At 47.4% G+C, this 20,144-nt stretch overlaps 1 protein-coding gene across 1 annotated transcript in view; it reads right to left on the reverse strand.

Moving 5' to 3' along the window:
- Positions 1-14,927, reverse strand: part of DGLUCY (D-glutamate cyclase) — a 73,503-nt gene extending 58,576 nt beyond the window's left edge. Inside the window, 3 exon segments of the mRNA XM_081830058.1 lie at positions 11,383-11,563; positions 12,039-12,135; positions 14,532-14,927. The gene's annotated coding sequence lies outside the window, so the exon portion shown is untranslated.
- Between the last annotated feature and the right edge of the window lie 5,217 nt (positions 14,928-20,144).

Here is a 20,144-nt window from a genome sequence, read left to right on the forward strand (position 1 = left end):
CCTTCTAATTAGGACCTGCACCACTGGCGCTCCGGGTTCTCAGGCCTCTGGACTCGCTCAGACTGAAAAGTTCACCACTGGCTTCCTTGGGTTTCTGGCTTGCAGATAACAGGGCGTGGGACTTCTCAGCCTCCATGATCCCGTGAGCAATTTCTTCTATATTATATATAAGACACAATAGATAATATAGATATATCTCCTATTGATTCTGTTTCTCAAGACAAGAAGAAAGAACAAAAAAACCCACGCCATACTTAATGATGAAATGTTGAAAGCACTCCCTTTAAGATCTGGAACAAGGCCTAGGAAGTCCCATTATCACCGCATTATACTGGCCAGTGTACTAGAACAAGGGGGAAAAAAACAAATCGAAATGTGTAAGGATTGGAAAGGAAGGAAAAAAACCCTTGCAGCTCTTATGATTGTCTGGATGGAAAACCCAGCATTATCTACAAATAAATTATTAAAATTGGTATGAGAGTTCAGGAAGTTTTCTGGATACAAAAGCAATATGTAAAAGTCAGTTGCATTTCTATTTACCGGTAACTGTTAGAAAATGTAATTTAAAAAGATACCACCTATAAGAGCATGAGCAAATATCAATACTCAAGAGTAAATCTAACAAAACATGTGAAAGCCATTATGGAGAAAATTGTAAAACTTTACTGAAAGACTTTAAAGGACCTAAGTAAGTGGAGAGACAGCATGCTCATTACGGAAAGATTCAATACTGTAAATATTATCAGTTATCCCCAAATTGATGTACATATTTTAGGCAATTCCAATCAAAATCCAAACAGGATTTTTTTTAAAAAGAAACTCAACAAACTGATTCCAAAGTTTATTTGGAAGAGCAAAGGGCCAAGAAATGCCAAATCATCTTTAAAGAACAGACACATATGTGTCTATTTGGCGGTAGGGTACATTTCCTCGACCAGCTATCAAGACTTCTTATAAAACCATAGCAATGAAGATTAAATAAAAGAACTCCCACAACTCAACAGCAAAAACAAACAAACTAAAAACAAAAAACCTCAACCCAATGAAATAATGAGAAAGGACTTGACTAGATATTTCTCCAAAGAATGTATACAAAGGGCTAACAGGCACATGAAAAGATGTTCAAATCACGAATCATTACAGAAATGCAAAGCAAAACCACAATAAAATACCACTTCAGGGATGCTTGGGTGGTGCAGTCAGTTGAGCGTCTGACTCTGGTTTTGGCTCAGGTCATGATCTCGGGGTCGTGGGATCAGGCCCCATGTCGGGCTCCACGCTTGGCATGGAGTCTGCTTAAGATTCTCTCTGTCCCTCTCCCCAGCGCTCTCTCTCTCTGTCTCCCTCTAAAATAAATAAATACATCTTCAAAAAAAATTACCACTTCGCACCACACCCATTAAGATGGCTATTATTAAAAACAAAACAATACACAAAAACAGAACATAACAAGTGTTGACAAGGATGTGGAGACATTGGAGCACTTGTGTATTGCTGGTGGAAATGTAAGATGGTGTAGGTAGCCTCTGTGAAAATAGTATAACATGTACTCAAAGTCATTAAACATCAAACCACAACTCCACTTCTGGGTATACACCCAAACGAATGGACAGTAAGAACTCAGACATTTGCACCCCTGTATCTGTAGCAGCTACCATAGGCACAATATTCACAATATTATTATTCACGATATTCTGCAATAGGTCCACTGATGGTTGAATGGATAAACAAAACATGGTACACACGGGCAACGGAATATTCCAAAAAGGAAGGACATTCTGACACGTGCTACCTGGATGAACCTTGACGACATTATGCTTGTGAAGTATGCCAGACGCAAATACCATATGATTCCACTTATCTGAGCCACCGGAGATAGTAAATCAATAAAGACAAGAGTAGAATGGTGGTTACTAGGACTAGGAGGCGGGGTGGTGGGGGGTGGGAAGGGGAATTATTGTTTAATGAGGACAGAGGTTCAGTTCGGGATTCTGAAAAAGTTCCAGAGATGGATGGTGTTGATGGTTGTATATCAAGTGAATGTACTTAATGCCATTGAAATGTATACTTCAAAATGGTTAAGATGGTAAATTTGAAGTTATGGATATTTTACCACATTTTTTAAAAAAGATTGGGTGAGGGCGCCTGGGTGGCTCAGTTGGTTAAGCGACTGCCTTCGGCTCAGGTCACGATCCTGGAGTCCCGGGATCGAGTCCCGCATCGGGCTCCCTGCTCAGCAGGGAGTCTGCTTCTCCCTCTGACCCTCCTCCCTCTCATGCTTTCTGTCTCTCATTCTCTCTCTCTCAAATAAATAAATAAATAAATCTTTAAAAAAAAAAAAAAAGATGGGGTGAGGGGCACCTGGGTACCCAGTCGGTTGGTCATCTGGCTCTTGGTTTTGGTTCGAGTCATGGTCTTGGGGTCGTAGGATCGAGCCCCACATCGGGCTCCACTCAGCACGGAGTCAGCTTGAGATGCTCTCTCTCCCTCTCCCTCTGCCCCTCCCCCTGCTTGCATTCTCTCTCTCTCTCTGGTAAATAAATAAAGTCTTTAAAAAAAGTCTAAAAAAAAAAGATTGGGTGACATTAGAGCAAGAATAAACAAACACATCTGTAGAGCAGAACAGAGTAACACTACTCAAAGTATAGTCTGAACATTGCTTGTCATCTTTGAACTGTTTGCCACGGGCCCAGGATCAGTACAAACATGAACAGTAAGCCTTTGGACACTTGGATAGAAATTTGACAGAGTAAGTTGAAGTTTGCTGAATCTAATAATAAAAACTTGGGACCTTTATTTTGTGTATCTTTTTAAATATCATTTTTCTAGTAATTGATTTTTATTGTATTTATAAAACTATTGATCTGCAATGGATTGTGGGAAAAACTGGCGCTCAACACAGAAAGTTTGGGAGCTCGGAGGAAAAAAACAAGCAGTCACACATGGAAAGTTGATTTCTGGTGGGGAAGACATTACAAATCAGTGGGGAAGAAAGTAAAACCGGGAGCCAGCCATTTTACAGCAATCACAAAAATCAAATCCCGGTAGATTAAATACTTAAAACATGAAAAATTTAACACTTAAAATATGAAAGACAAAATAAGAAATTCTCAGAAGATAATATTGGGAAATATCTTTATGACCCCAGCTTGTTAAAGGTGTCTTGGACAAGAAAAATTTCACATGAAAATAAACAGTTTCTGTTCAAGTCACCATAAATAAAATGCAAAGGCAATCCCAAACTGCAGGTAGATATCTGAATGTACAGAACTGATACTAGATTATAATCCTATAAACCCATAAAGAGCTCTTATGAATCAATAAAAAAAAAATACCAACAGCCCATTTGAAAATAGGCAAAAGACATGAACAGGCATTTCACAGCAGCGGAAAAGCAGATGGTTCATAGACCATGGAACGAATCTCCACATCAATGGTAAGCAAATACTTACGAATTACAACCACAGGGAGCCACAGACCACGCCCATGAGACTGACAAAAATTAGAGTTGACAAGAATGAGATCAACCAAAACACTATCATTGATCGCTAGTGGAAGCATAGATTATTGCAGTCTCTTGAAGGGGGGTATTAGCATCATCCAGGAGACTTGAGGGTGTGAGTGCCCTTCAAACTGGCAATTCCACGCATAGGTATACACTCAAAAGAATAGAAGAGATAAACTCAGTGTGGGATACTCCCACAGTGGACTAGTATGAAGCAGTAAAAATGAACTACAATGACTTGCATCAACATAAATGAATCTCAAAAATGTAATGTTGGGTGAAAGAAGTCACAGAAGAATATATATTGTATTCTTTTTTTTTAAAAGATTTTATTTATTTATTTGACAGAGAGAGACACAGCGAGAGAGGGAACACAAGCAGGGGGAGGGGCAGAGGGAGAAGCAGGCTCCCCACTGAGCAGGGAGCCCGATGCAGGGCTCGATCCCAGAACCCTGGGATCATGACCTGAGCCGAAGGCAGATGCTTAATGACTGAGCCACCCAGGCGGCCCTATATATTGTATTCTTAAATATAGCATTAAAATAGGCATCCATGCTCTGCAAGACCAAATAACATACTGCTTAGAGATTTAAGTGTGTGCACGCGTGCGTGTGTGTGTGTGCGTGCTCGCGCGTACGTGTGGTAAAACTATAAAGAAAAGCAGGGCTGATGAATTCTGTATAGGTTCTCTCTGATAGAGAGAGGAGTATTGACTGGGGAGGGGCATTCGGAGGCTTCTAAGAAACTCACACTCTTCTATTTCTTAACTTGGGAGGTCGGGATGCAGGTGTTTGTTTTACTATTCTTTAAGCTGAACATAAGGCTTATAGGTATGCATGATACATTTCACAATTACAGAAAAAATTAACATAAAAGATAAAAAGCCTCTCCGTGGTGGTTAAGGATGCAGGAGAAAGGTCAAATCTCCTGACGGTGCATGCAAAGGCCGGGCAGGCTGCTGTCATACTCCGGTCCAACAAGAAAATGCAGATCAAGAACCTGCTCAGAGGCCTAACTTCTGAACATTTATTTTTGCCTCTCAAGCATTTTTTCCTTTCAGAAACTGCCTTTCCCTGAAACCCAGAGGGGCTATCTGGTGGGCATGTGACTCAGGACAGTTAATCAGGGTACCTCCTCTTGTCTGGCCTCAGTGGTTAATACAGGGATGAACAGAGGTCCCAAGCCAGCCCAGTCAGAGTCGTCCATGTCCTTCTGTTGGAACAATCAAGAAAGAGGTAATATTGCTATATGTAAATGCATGGCAAGCCTAGAGCTCCATGAAATCAGCCTGAAAATGAAGCCAACAGAGAGAAAAGCAGAAACAAGGACTGGGGAGTCACAGAGGGTAGAGAGGGGTAAGAGACAGGCAAAGTCCTCATCCTGTCATTTGAGTGTCTTGATCCAACTATTCCTGATTCCCATTACGTAGACAATTGTGGATCCAGTTGCGATAAAAAATGTGCTGTGTAGCATAGAATTTTGTATCGGAGAAGGGCTTTGCAAGTGACAAGCCCTAATATGTGGCATTGGCCATGTTGGGGTGGGGAGCGGGGCAGTGTGGAGCTTCCCATCCCTGACCAGGAAGTGAGCAATATCTGTTAAGTGGAGCAAAGCTGCTAAACTCTGTTGAGTGTTGAGTTTGGGGATTCAAACTACATGTCCAGTGAGTTTGGAAATTTAAAAAACTTGTTAAAAAAAAAAAAAAAAGCCCGGTTATGGGTGTGCGTTGGCTACTTCTTCAGTCTTTTTTTTTTTTTAAAGATTTCATTTATTTATTTATTTGAGAGAGAGGGAAAGCGCACAAGCCAGAGGAAGGGCAGAAAAGCAGACTCCCCATTGAGCAGGGAGCCCGAAGCGGGACTTGATTCCAGGACCTGGGATCATGATCTGTGCCGAAGGCAGATGCTTCACTGACTGAGCCACCCAAGCGCCCTTCTTCAGCCTTTAGTGAGGTACTCTAACAAAAAGACACACTTGAATCTCAGCTGGCCTTTCTGAAAGCCGGGAAATGGGAAAACAGAGCCACGAGATCCTCCTTCTGCCTGTGGCTAGTAATTCAACTGAGCCGAGAGCCAGAACGTCATCTTTCGGGATTGCAAAAGTCAAATCCCTGCCTGGGGCTAAGGTTGGTGCCAGCACAGTCTGGGAGAAGGAAAACACAGTGGGAGGTAAGAGAGGAAGCCTGGAGAGGGCTTCTTCCCCTCTAGCAGCTCTTGATGGGCCCTCCCGGCCTGGCCAAAGTGGCAGTTGCCCCTGCTGTAGACTGCCATCCATTGGGAAAGAGCCCGAGGGCAAGTGGGCCGATTAGCCCTAGCCTGGCGCCTCCCCCTCACCCCCAGTGTGTCCAGGACAGAGGTCAAATGGCTATAAGTCTAAATGAAAGCTAGGGGAGGGCAGAGCACAGAGATGATGTTAGCAGACAGACACGGTGAGGACAGGGTCCAGATTCCAGAGCATGACTTGACTGGGCTCCAGCTCCGGTTGCCAGCTCACGGAGTTATCAGAAAACTCACTGCCCAGCAACTGTCTCAAAGTTTAGAGAGTCATACTGCTGGAGACACCCCAGTCTAGCAAACCACTGCACGGGATTGCTCAACTGCTGGGGCCAGGCCCAGACCTCGGTACTCAGATCCTCACAAAGGGGCCTGTTTGAGTATACAGTTTCCAGAAGGTGCATTCTCTCTGATGCCACTGGCGGAGGGTAATGAGCAAGGGAGAGTCTTTCAGAGAGCAGAACCCCAAGCACCCCTGGATGATGGAGGAACTTCTATCTTCCAGTAGATATGAAGTGGCTTCTTGCCAATCCTCTTCTGCAGCATGTTGGCCAAGTGACCATAACATGCTGTTTCCCTTATTCCCTTTATTCAATGCCAAGTGGTTTTTCTTCCAACTGTCTTATTTTGTTTCCTCCACCATTAAATGCTGGGGTGTTGAACTTGATCACTTAGCTGTCAGTGACAGATTCTTAAGAGTAACATCCAGACCCGACCAAGAAGAATGCGCAGCCACCAGCTTTGCTTACGTGTGGGTAGCCTTTACCACGCTGGGGTGGTGCATTTCTGAAATTGTTTGTATGGGGAAAAAGTGTTTGTGTGGTGGTGCATTTCTGAAATTGTTTATATGCTAGGCAGTCAAGGGGTAGAGTGTAGTGGCTATCTATTACTTTCTTTCTGCCCTGTAATTAGTTTAATTATGCCCCCCCCCCCAAAAGATACATCTAAGTCCTAACTCCCAGCACCTGTGAATATGAACTTATTCGGGAAAAGGGTCTTTGCAGATGTAATTAAGTGAAAGATCTCAAGATGAGATCATTATGGATTAATCAAGTGGATCCTGAATTTAATGATGAGTGTCTTTATAGGATGACGAGACACAGAACAAGAGAAACACAGAAGGAGCCACCATAGGACGGTGGAGGCAGAGACTGGGATCAAACAGTTGTAAACCGGCAACGAGGAGGACTGCCTGGGGCCAGAGAAGCTGGATGAGGCAAGGAAGGATTTATTCCCTAGAGTCTTGGCAGGGAATGCGGCCCTGCTGACACCTTGCTTTCAAACGTCTGCCCTCCCGAACTGTGAAATAATACATTTCTGTTGTTTTTAGCCACCAAATTGTGGTAATTTATTGTGGCAGCCCTGAGAAACTCATACATGCCCAGACATTTTGACTGTCCCTTCCCTGGTGGGGCTGTCAATCTCTCTCTCAGACCCAGGTGACCAATCAAAATACCCCATCCCCCAAGATCACGTTGGTTGGTTTGGGGATGGTCACTGCAATGGACTATTTATCTGTCCCCAAAATTCATATATTGGAATCCTAGCCCCCAGTGTGATGGTATCAGAAGATGGGCCTCTGGGAGGTGATGACATCATCATGAGGGTAGAGCCCTCATGAATGGGATTAGTGCTTTTATAGAAGAGACCCCACAGAGCTTCCTTTCCCCTTCTGCCTTGTGAGGTCAGCCAGGAAGTGGGCTCTATCCAGACACCAAATCTGCCCACACCTTGATCTTGAACTTCCCAGCCTTCAGAACTGTGAGAAATAAATGTGTGTTGTTTAAGCCCCCCGTCTGGGGTATTTTTGTTTTAGCAGCCCAAACAGACTCAGATAGTCACACGACCCAGAATAGGCAATCGACGTTACCTTTTGAATTTGTGTAGCTGTTGGGAAAGAAGAGTTTCTTGCCCTGAAATCACTAGATGCAAGGACAATTTCTGTCCCTCCATAGAAAGGGCTGGCCCGAGAAAGGAGGCAGCTGAGAAGGAAGCAGAGCCAAGGGGTATGAAGGGAGAGGCATGGTTTGATGATGCTGTCCCTGACCCTACAAACAAGCATAGCTAAATACAGATCTCCCTCTGGGCCTTTTCAGCCAGTAAATTCATCTTTCTTGCATAAGTCATAAGTTGGGACGGTCACTTGCAAACCCTGGGTCCTGATCTGCACATTCTGTGATGTATCTGATCCCAGCCAATCTCCTCAGCCACGGGGAGCCCAGACTTGGGGGGGAGCAGCAGAAGTAGAGGTCTCCTCTGGTGACAGGGACGAGGCTCCTGGCCTCTCTGGCTCTCATGGTCTGGGCCGTTGGACCGGTCCTGGTCCACACAGCTGGACAGCCAGCCAGTGCCTTACCTGAAGTGCTGGGGTGATTCACAGACAGAATCCCGGCCATTCCAGAGAACAGATTTGACGGCAAGTAAAGTTCAAGTACGGAGGTAAAATCGCATCATAACAATGAAAGCGTCTGTAAAACATGAGGATTTGCTTCTACTGAACCACAAAATCCGAGCGAGACGCCAACAGTGGTTTCAGGAGCACAGGCTTTCCCTGGCCTGGGCAGCATCACCTTCCACCGAGGCTTTCTCCGAGCCTTCCGTGCTCCTGGCTGGGGGAAGTCACTGCTCACAGAAAGTCCAATCCACCACGAATTCACAAGCAGCTACCCCCACAGAGACCCTGTTTCCTACCCGAAGCCTTGAATCCCGCTGAACTGTCAGCCCCCTAGGCCGAATGCCATAATTGAAGGAATTCAGAAACCCCAGAGAATAAAGAACCCCAGGGCAAATGCAAAAATACCATGTATTCTGACAGCCCAGAGGAAAGACGGAGAGGGGAGGGGGGACAGCAGTGCTTCTTCCTTTTGCTTAGCTCCTTGGGGGTGAATTAGCTCGGCCCTCAGCTGACTGGCTGTGCAGCTTCTAAATGTCTGATTGTCAAGGCCAAACCGTGCTTCCATTTAAAAAAAAACCCCAATACACCCTGGAGAGTTTTACAATGGACCTTAACCTGATGCCTCAGGCTTCCTGAGTGAGAGAAGTTTCTGAAACAATAGTCCATTCCTTTACCTTCTGTAGAGCACTTTCTATGTGCCCACAACGTGCTTCAGCCCTGGAGCTGCTGATGGGGAAATTGGTGAGTGAAATTGGGAGAGCAGTGCCAGGCAGTCATGGTCTACGTGATGCTGCCTGAGCTGAGTTTTGACAGACAACCGGAAATCAGCCCCAGGAGGGAGGTAGAAGAAGGCCCTGCTGGTAAGGGCATGTCCCGAGGCATGAACCCGCAGCCCGCTGAGTGGTGGGCACACTTGGAGTCAAGATGGAGAGGGGCTGGAAAGGTAGGCAAGGAATTACTCAGGAAGGGTCATGTGATTAACTAAAGGCACATGAACTTTATCGGAGATCTTTGGGAGCACTGAAGATCAGGAGGATGCCCTGAGCCAACGGCATTAGAGGAATACCTATGGCGGTACTCCAATGGAGGACAGAAGTAGAGGCAGTCCCTCAAGGGTCCTTTGCCACAGCTGGGTGAGAAGCAATAAAGGCTTTCCCCAACGGTAGGGGAATGAGGGGGAAGGGGGGATTACAGGAGTTGGAAGAGCTAGATTCACCGGAATATGATACCTGATTGAAAGCAAAAGATGCAATGAGAAGTGGGATTCCAAGATAATGACTAGATTCCTTTGTTCTGGCATGGGCAGCTGGGGTAGTGGTACCATTCCTGAAAATAAGGGACATTAGAAGGTGGGTAAGTCTTGGAAGAGCCTGATAAGGAGTCTGGCTTTAGAATGCTAAGTGGGAGGAGCCTGGGGACAGCCATAGCAGCTGTCCATGAGAAATGGGACATTCAGGACCAGATGTCAGGAGGGAGAGTGGGGAGGACACCAAGGACACCAAGGGAGAGGGCGAGAAGAGCAGTGGGTGAGACACAGAGGCCCAGGGGACATTCAGGGAATGAGTGGAAAAGGAGGTCTCCATAAGGAGACCATAAGGAGATGGAAAACAATGTCCAGCAAAGTAAAGTGGAAACCTAGAGAGCAGAGACACCTGCTAGTTAGGTACCTCTCACCTAGAGAGAGGGGCTCAAAATGTGGGGGTGTGCAATAGTACCAACATTCTAGAAAGATAGAGTCACCTCAGGGAAGAAAAACACCAGCTGGACCTGGAGAATGGCTGTCTTTTATGACATCAGTCTGGGCATTTGATCATGGGAACATATACCAGATCACAATGGGTGATGGAGGACTGAATGTGCAGGTGGGCAGTGTCGACAGCCAGGGTAGACAATTCTTTCAAGAAGCTTGGCTGTGAAGGGAGAGAGAAAGGGAAACTAAAGGGAGAAGTTAGACAGAAATATGGGATCAAGAAGAGAGTACTGTTCAGACTGGAGAGACTGATGAGAATGTCAGTAGACAAGAGGCTGACGATGTGAGCAAGAGAACACAGTGACTGAAGGGGGCCTCCAGGGGAGGTGGGAGGGAGTCTGCAGCACACAGAGAACATCAGCCATGGGCAGGAGCACACCTCTTCCCTGGTATGGGAGGAGTGGAGAAGCAGAGTAGGAGACACACTGGGGCACGGCCAGGGAGGACTTTAAGAATTTCTTCAGCCCTAAATTTTGTTCAGTTTTATCAGTGGACAGGATGGATCCTCCATCATGATAATGACAGACAATGAAATGGAGGTTCAAACAGGGGTTGATGGAAGAGGAATAGTCAGGAGGAGACACCAATGACCAAATGGGACAGGGGAGGGTCTAGGAACACTTGGAAAGGTTTCCTGGCAGCCTTGGGAACCCAGGACTCTAATGGTCCAGATGATGTGGTGGACAATCCTCCTCCAGCAATCAGAGCCCCAGGAAGGAGCAGGGATGGGTGCACACAGAAGGATAAGCGGGCAACAGGGATGAGAGAGAGAGAGATGTGGGTTAGAGCGAAAACCCAACCACCACAGTCAAGTGAAGCCAAGCCCTCAGTTAAGAGCTGTCACTGGTTCACGTGTTTAGCACAAGGGGCCAGGTCACGTCTGTGTATAGGCTAGAGTCCCTCTTCAACAAAGACAGTGTCTGGAGGCAGATGAAATAAAAATGGAAAGAGCAGGAATTTTAGAATCAGGCAGACATGGGGTTAAAACCGTCCCTACCATTTCCTTCTCTGAGCTCACATTTTTGGTCCACAAAATATGAAATATACATGCTTTGTGCATTGTACAAGGATTAAATGAGATGGTTAATGCAGAGCACCCCTGCTAGGCTATAGACTCCATCAGGTGCCTGTTTTCTTACTCAGGGCTCTGACTTCTGCCTTGAGCAGGTGCTTGGCACATGGCAGGCCCTCAACAAATCCATATTTCCCTCTTCATCTGTTAGGCAGTATACATCAAAGTACCTTCTCTGTCCCTGGAGTAAGCTCCCCCAGACAATTAGTATTCCCTTTTGTGGCCCATCCAACCTTAGTTACTTGCAATGATAAGAATGGAATGTTGATCTACACTTCCTTTCATTGAGCCAGTTGTTATTTAACTTAGTGCTTTCAGAAATCCACCATGGAGGTTGAACTCTAAGACCGCAGAGCTGCAGGACCACATGGCGGAGAAATCACTCACCAAATATGTGGCTTGATTTCTTTATTACACGCCTGTGGGCTCATAGGTGATCTTTGATGAGGTGGGGAGAAGGTTCCCTCTTCAACACATGCAAGGATGGACTCCAGGAGAATGGAAGGAGCAGGGACGTTTCCTTAATCAGCCACCCCGGACTCAAGATCACACTCTCTGGAGACAACCTCTGGAGGATGGAATTTACATTGCAGGTTGGGGAAGTTGTCAAAAGATCCAGAAGAAAACAAACAGAGCCAATGCCACCCTTGCTAGGAGGTGTGGGTGATAAGGGGACAGGCTGTCCAACCCAGTGGATAGTCAGTCTGGCGAGCCCACAGGAAATAACCATGCCACCACCAGAGGTGTTTATCTGAAACATGGAGCCCAGAGCTGTCCCTGGATTTTGCTAAAGAAGAAATCCAAGAGTAAATCAGGCATCCAATAAGAAGTAGAGCTCAGATGGGCTGAGAAACCAGCAGCCTGAGCAGGCACTAACCCCTCCAGATTCAGGTCCAAGGTGCACATCTGGGACGGTATGGCCCCACGACCATGACCTGTTCCCAATTTCCGCCCTCCCTTTCTTCCTTTTAGTAAGAGAACTCCTGCGTGTTAGTTGGGTGTATTTAGTTGGCCCAGCTACAGACTACATTTCCCAGACTCACCTGCAGCTCAGTTTCCCCGAGTTCTGGTCAATGAGCGATCTGAGCAGATTGGCCTGAGCAGCTTCTGAGTCACAGCATCAAGAAGGGGGCTGTTTGCCTGTAGGAGGAGCAGAAGGTGGACGTGTTTGAGCAGCTACAGCTATGCAGAAGAGGGGGATACCCTAGGCCCCTAGGGGGTGGGAAGGAACACAGTTCAAGGAACCTGGGTTCCTGAATGACCCTGTGGAGCAGAATTGTTTCCCTGTCTTGCACCGACCATCTACCTCCTGGCCAGTGAGTGAAAGAGAAATACACTTCTATCCTTCTGGAGCCAATGTATTTTGGGGTCTTTTTGTTACAACTTAGCCTGTGCCCTAAGTCATACAGAATGTTTCCCACAGGTACAGATACTAGTAGTTTGAGTACTGATGGTGATATTTATCAAAACCTTACAGTGTAACAGGCACTGTTCTAGATACTCTGCATATGTTTTCTCATTTAATCCACACAATGCTCCCTAGATAAGGGCTGTTATCCCCATTTTACAGAAGGAGGCACTGGGAGATTCAGTTCTTTGTCTGAAGATGCACAGCTACTGAGTGGCCTAACCAGTGGTCAAAACCAGTACTCTGGATGGAAATCCTACCCTTAGTCACTATGCTTTTCAAAGCAGAATGTTTTACAGTTCCATGCAGTGTAAAGGACACAGCTTACTCTTACTAACTTTTCTTCAAAATTACTGCAGGACCAAGGCAAGTCATTTGGTTTCTCTGCTGCCTGTTTTCTCCAAGAGAGCACAGGAAGGGGACCCAAACTATCGATCTCACAGAACTGCTAGAAGGAGAAAATGAATCCACTATGTTTAAGAAATGCTTTCAAAGCTATTAAGTGTGGCATACGTGAAATAGCACCTTAACGCAGGCTGGGAAATACTTAAAATCAAAATAGGAAAATGCACTCAATTTTTTTAATGCAAATGTCATCTAGCAATTTGGCAGATCGCCTGGAAAGGCTGTGGAATCTGTTAAGGAGAGGGGTATGTCTGGTTTTGTGCATCTGTCACCCTCAACCGAAAAGGGGCGAGATTAATTGAAATTCATCGAAAGAGAGCACACCTGTGTGCCTGGCATGCACACGCGCACGCGCACACACACCAGCTCACACACACACACTCAATAGAAGGCTCGATGGAAGAAAATCATTATCATCAAGACCAGGAGTAACAGCAAGTTGCAATGCCCATGGGAACTGGGCAGGTACAGAGGTTGCGGAGTGGGGTGGGGCAGGCAAAATGCTTGCGTGTGAGTGGGGACCGCCATGTAAGCCTGGCGTCCAGGCCTTTCAGAGTCATACGTGAAATCTCCCCATTTTCCAAAGATGCTTAAATTAATAAATAAATAAAACACTTCAGGGGCCAGCAATTGATCTCTGGGATCTAGCCCTGCCGCCGGATGTCATATCTGGCTCCTCCAGATGCTTCATCATCATTTTGGACAAGCCACAGTTCAGCGTTCTCTCTGCTAACCCCACCCTGCCCTGCCCCTCACCTCAGGCCACCTTCCTCTTCCTTCTTCCTCATCTTCACTCCACCCGCTGGTAAAGCCAGCTTTCTCTTTGCTCCCTACTCTTAAACCTCCCCTTCCCTTCCTTTTGGCATGTACCCAGTGATCTTGAAGACACACAGTAGCTTCCCTCCTCTGCGTGCCAATCAATGCCAACCTCTCCTTTCTGCCAACGTAATCTCAACCTGCTACCCGCCCCCAACACATGATAATTTTTGCACGCAGTCTCAGGAAGTAAGGCGGATTATAGTTAGCTCTCAACTGTCCGTAATGAAGGAGGTGGGCAGGGAGGCACAGATAACATGAGAGAAGAGACACCCCAAAGTCACAAGGCTTTGCCTTTAGCGTTTGGTGACACATGGGTCCCAAGCGAGTCACTGCATGTGCTAAGTTGGTGGTGGTCCCCCATGGAGACGGAGACAAGCCCACTCATGACCTGGAGAGAGCCTGGAATGGGATTCACAGTTCTCTGTCTCCAGGCAAGGTGGAGGTGATGATCTGGTTGCTGCCTCCCCTCCACCTTTCCCTCCTCAAAAGGCCCTCGGGTGCCCGAGAAACTTTGCAGGCCAACTGCCGGTGCAGGCCACAGCTCCCTCGGCCACCCCCGCTGCGGCCCTCAGCTTCGTTGCCTCTTCCCAGGCAAGCTGGCGGCCCCAAGACCAACAGTTACACCGACAGGTTTCTGTTTTACTTTCTCTGCTCTCACACGACCTCAGCGTTCTGGGGGCAGTGGCGTGGACTGCAAGGCCCCTGCAAGAGCGGGGACAGAGTGGAGAAACGCCACCCACACCTGAGGTGTTGTCAGGTAGTCCCTGTCGGGAGCTGAGCCCTGACTTCCAGAGGCCCCCCGTGGAGAAAGAGCTCCACGCTCCACGGCTGCAGGTGGGGTGGGGTGTGTGTTGTCCTGGGGCACGGGAGGGGCTGTGCTGTGTTCTGTGCCCTCCTGACTTACTGTTGGTTTGAGATGTTGGGACTAGGGCTAGAAACAGTTCCTCTCTTTGTTTCCATGGCCTCGCAGAATGTGTGCTTCCCCCCAAAAGGCATAAAGGTCCCCTTTCTTCGGCTCGCCTGCGCCACCGCCGCTGGGGCTGTTCGCGGGGCTCAGGTCTGCAAGCCCAGGCCAGCCCCAGCGCTGACTGTGGCAGCCCGCAGCCCGTTCTCACGTGGCCCATGCAATGGCAGGGCGGCCTCCTGTGGCCTCCTGGGCAGGCAGCCAGCTCCAGTTCTTAAAGCTGCAGAGTCTCCAGTGGCTGGGTGCCCGGTCCTTCCTGCAGGAGTCAGCCTGCCCTCCCTGGAAAGGGGGACACAGAATGCAAGGGATTTGGGGAAACACTGAAAAGTCCTGATGCCTGAGTGGCAGCCCCAGAAATTCTGATGTAATTCATCCAGGAGTAGAGCCGGAGCACTGTCCGGGAGATTCTAACGTGCACTGAGTCTTGGGAATCACCCTAGTGCTTCTCAGACCTCAGCGTGCTCAGGAACCCCTTGCGGATCCTGTTAAAAGACAGGGTTTGATCCAGAAGGTACAGGGCCAAGGTTCTGCATTTCCAGCCAGCTCCCAGGAGATACAATTGTCTCTGTTCCACAGACCACCCTGAATAGCAGAAGTGATGGTTGTATCAGCATCCTGCCAGGCCCGTTTGGGGGCCTTGGGAAGTTTCTCTCTGGACCTCATCACCCACCCTGGTCAGCTGTTGTGAGGGTTAACTGAGGTAAGCAGCACCCAGCCCTCGGAAAGGGCTCAGTAGATGTTGGCTCCCTCAAGGGTAGAACAGGGCATGCTTCTTCTCCTGCTTCAAAGCCATCCGACTTCTCTTTTGCCCCAGGATGAAGCCTAAACGCCACCCGAGTTCCCTCACCAAATGGTCCCTGCCCACACCTGTGGCTTCACCTCCCACCTCCCATGAGTCTCTGCACCCCCACCTCAAAACACAAGTCACACACATGTAAGCCAACTGCTGGTCCTCCCTTTCATCTCTGGGCCCTCATGTTCCCCTCCTGGGCCTGGTTCACCCTTTCCATCCTCTGCTCCACTGGCTAAATTCTTCCCTTCCCCAGGGACTTGGCACAGGTGCGAACTTCCTCCAGACAGCCTTTCCTGGCTCCCAAATACAGGAGAGGTGCCTCCTCTGGGTTCCCACAGCACACCATGCTTCTTCTCCTGAAACCCTTAACCTTTAGGCTTCGTCAGTGTCGATTTGCTTGTCTTTCTGCCTCTAGTGGATGGAAGCTCAGGGCAGTCTGAGCTCATGACTGTATTAAATAATATTGGAATGAATGAGTGAGAGAGCAATAGAATGAATGGGTTGAACTAATTGAATGAATGAATGAATGAAAGTTCTCTTGTATTATAGAAGCAGAAACCCCATGTTGAGCAATCCCACCCAACCAGGGTGCCAGCTCTGACCAGCCAGACCCTCCCGTGTAGCTCTGCCGAGGTCCACAGTGACCACAGATACTCCTCCTTCACCGTCCCTCGCCCTGGCTTTGCCTGCAGAGCCCTGGTGTGGGAAGTTGCTCTGATTGACATCCTGTTTCTAGAGGATAAACTGAAGTAAAAGAAGTTGTTACATTGGTCTTAAGTCACAGAGGAGCCAAATCCCATGTATTACGTTAAACTTTATTAGACACTAGCCCAAAGATGGAAATAACCCAAGTGTCCATCAACAGATGAATGGATAAACAACACGTGGGAGAAAGACACACAATGGTCTAAAAAAGGATGAAAGTCTTTATGTGCCACAACACGGATGAACCTTGAAGACATCACGCTAAGTGAAAGAAGTCAGACACCAAAGGACAAGTATTATCTGATTCTACTTATATGAGGTGCTTAGAAGAGTCAAATTCGTAGAGTCAGAGAATAGATGAGTGCCTACCAGGGGCCGGAGGAGCAGAGAATGGGGAATTACTGTTTAATGGGTACAGAGCTTCTGTTTGGGACGATGACAAAGTTCTGGAAATGGACAGTGCTGGAGGCTGCATGACACTGTGAATGTACTCGACACCACAGAATCGTACACTTAAACATGGTGAAAATGGTAAATTCTACGTGTCTGTATTTGACCAAACACACACAAAAGGCTTTATTAGAAACCTAAGCTACAGCGACACCCGAACTAACACGCATCCCTCAAGCGGTGACTATTTATAAAGAGGCAGAGCTTTAGGGCCTGGAACACACTCCGGCCTTTTCTTTCCATTTTTCTTTGAGGCTTTAAAGCTGAAATGGAGAGCCCCAGAAGGTCAGACTGCGGGGACTTCCAGAGGTGCGAGGAATGTCAAATATTTACAGTTGGTTTCTTCAGTGGGTGAGATCCGGCAAAACTGCTAGGGCAGGGAACCAGTATAATGTTCCGATAGCGTCAGAGCATGCTTTGGAGAAGAAACAGTGCTTGTGTCAAAAGAATTTAGGAGTATAATCAAGCTATTGTTGGCGATTGCTTAGCTAAAATGAGTCCCTCTCAAAAAAAAAAAAAAAAATTAAACCCAGGTGACTATTGTATGCCAGGTAATTGAAACTCTTCCAAAGTTAAGAAAAGGGAAGGCCATGGAAGGGATTGAGTGGGTGACAGAAATAGGAATTCGAGATGCTTTTCCCAACCTGAATTAGATGCGAAGCTTCCAGAAGTAGCTGCTCCTGACAGTGGTGGGGCTGAGGGATCAGTCCTCAAAAGTGGATCTGGCCTCCGGTGAGAACTGAGGTTTCTGCCAACTGCTGAAGGGAGATCAAAGTCCATGTCTTGTCCTGGCACCACGGAGACCTCGAGGAGAAACAACACACCCTCCGTCCATAGCCAGCACCCCTTGGCCTCGTTTCGCTCATTTTACATCAGCCTGGGAAATGTGGGGTAGGCAGGAAACATGCAAGTCCCCGTCTGCTGAGTCTGCAGGGGTAGCCGGGAAGGGCTTGGATGCTGGGTGCCAGCTCTCTCCCACCCAGGCCGGGTCTCCAGCTGCGAGTCTGCCTTCTCGGGCATCATACAACTTCCCCTTTCTGCAAAGCACACCTGTTACTCTGATCTTCAGTCTGCCCGACCTCCCGAAGGGAAAGCAGGGAGGGCGATCCCTGAGTATTACAATCTGCACCTTACACCTGGCGGAGGGGGCCCCCAGAGTATAGAGGAGCGGAGGTGCAAAGACCTCCAGGCGTCAGAGCCCCTGCAGGTCCAGGGAGGGACATAGGGCAGACTTCATCACTTTCTTCATCTGCAGATCTCAAATCAACCTGTACTTCCTCCAGAAGTGTCCCCGGCACCTTCTATTATAAGTTCTCATAACTGCCAGATTTTTCCTTCAATTCACTTTAGGGAACTAACTCTAAATTTATAAAATTATTTGATTGTCTGATTCTCCCACCAGACATTAGGCTACATGAGAGTGGGAAGTGTGCCTGTTTGGCTGGCTGCCAGGTCCCCTGTTCCTAACAAAGTGACTGGAACATAGTAGGTGCTCCATCAGTTCTTGACTGAGTCAGTCGACCGGAGCCAGAGGAGAGTTCTGAAGGATTTCATTGGGGTCCTGAAATTCAACTTGCTCCCATGTTTATTGCACTTTATTCCAAAGTTATGTTCTAATAGCTACCATTTCCAACCATAGCAGTAATTACAGTAAGCGTCTATTGAGTTCTTACTATTTGCCACGTTCTATCTTGTTTAGGGGTTTGTCTCTTTTGATCCTGACAACTATGCTCTGGAGTGGACACTATAGTTATGCCCCTGTCAACGATGAGAACACCGAAGCTCCAAAGGGCTAAGCGTCTGGCCCACGGTCCTATGGACATCACGTGGCAGAGCAGGGATTTGACTATTGCTGGGTTTTGTCCTGTAAACTCCATGAAGGAACTGAGGCTCAGAGAGGTCAAACAACCTGCACAAGGTTACACAGCCAGGAAGCCACAGAGTCGGGTTTCCAACTGGACCCTGATTCCAAAAGACTACTCTGCAAAAGAACGTCATCCTGGCCTAGTAAAAAAAAGTCATTTTAGACAATGACCAGAGAAGTCCCAGGCAGTCCACCAGGGTGAATCAGAGCCAGGAATTCCAATTCCACTGAACAGGGGCCAGAAGTTCCTGCTGAAGGGACTGGCGTCCTGACTCCAGCTTGGGGCCCACGGCACATTCCTGTCTACCTCTGTTTCCAGGAATTACCTTACCTCTGAGTTTCCCCAGCCTGCTGCTGCTATCTCACTATCTTGGATTGAACGGTGTATGTAGGACCAAAGCCTGAGGCGGGGGAGGGTTTCCTGTGACCTCCCTGTAAATCTCCCTGCCTTCACAGGGCCCGGCTGGCCCACAGCCAGCCCCTCTCCTTTGCGGTGCCAGGGCCCCACGCGGCTGGGAGTTCCTAAAAGGCTTAAGCGGTCCCGTCCCCCGTCTTAGGAACAGAGCAGCTCTTGAGTTGATTCCTGGCAGAGCAGGGGGAAATCGTGGCCCCTGTTGGAAAGGGGCCCACCCGACAGGAGGTTCCATAAGCACGGCTGACCTACAGCGCAAGGGACCGATGGTTTTTAGAGTTTTCGAAAGTACATTTCTCAGCCACAAACAATGCCATTGTCACAGCAGAACTTCCTGTTTTGCACAAATCGACCATATTAAACACAGAAAGAGGCAAGAGCCTGGCATTCATTGTGTCTGCTCAGTTGCTTGACTTCTGGGGGTGGTTTAGGGGCAGGCAAAGACACACAAAGGGCATGGGGCCACCAGGCTTCCTTTTCACTGCCTACTGTTCCTAATTCACAATATGTTTCCCCGACTGGTTCTGGTGCTCTGGGCATTTCCACTCTTTCTCCAGCTGGCTTGCAGACCAATAGCCCCCAGGTGGTATTTTTGGTCACATCATCTATTTGCTTCTGACCCTCCAGTGCCCTTTCCAAAGACCACAGAGTAAAGTCTGAAGACTTAGCCAGGCATCTTAGCCCTCCTGTCGTGATCCTGATCACATCTACACAGACCCTGCTTCTGGGGCTGAAACCGGGGTGTGAAGTTTAAGAGGGCACCAAAGAACTCAGTAACCAAAAGTACTGATTTGAAAAAAAAAAAATCAAAATTAATACAAAAAAATCCATGATGAGCAAAATACCAAAATTTCATATAAAGACAGGGTCGGCTCCTGCACTTGGATGACCCCTCACTGGCCTGTTCCCTGTCTTCCACCCGCCCTCTCCCTCCCCATGCTCCTGACCCCTTGCGGCCTGCTTTCATTTTTCCTAGCACTTCTCACCATCTGATGCATCCTCCTGTTTATTTCTCTCCAGTTACTACACTAGAATCTAAGCTTTGTGAGAGCAGGGCCTGATGTCTGTTTGTTCATGGTTGAATCCCAGAGCTTGAAATGAGGCCCGGTGTGTGGCACATACTCAATTAATATTTGTCAAATTAAATCTCTTCAATCTAACTCTTATGTGCAACCTCAACATATAAAGCAGATAAATGAAGGTTTTTAGTTAGTATGAAACAATTTTCTACATTCAAATTTATGTAATTACTTAGAAAGACAGCCAAAGAAATATTTTGGTTCACTTGAACATAAAAATTTGAAAACCGATATTATGGGCACTTGTGGG

Source organism: Leptonychotes weddellii, chromosome 9, assembly GCF_054177405.1.
Source record: "Leptonychotes weddellii isolate Sample4059 chromosome 9, ASM5417740v2, whole genome shotgun sequence".
NCBI classification, from domain to species: domain Eukaryota; kingdom Metazoa; phylum Chordata; class Mammalia; order Carnivora; family Phocidae; genus Leptonychotes; species Leptonychotes weddellii.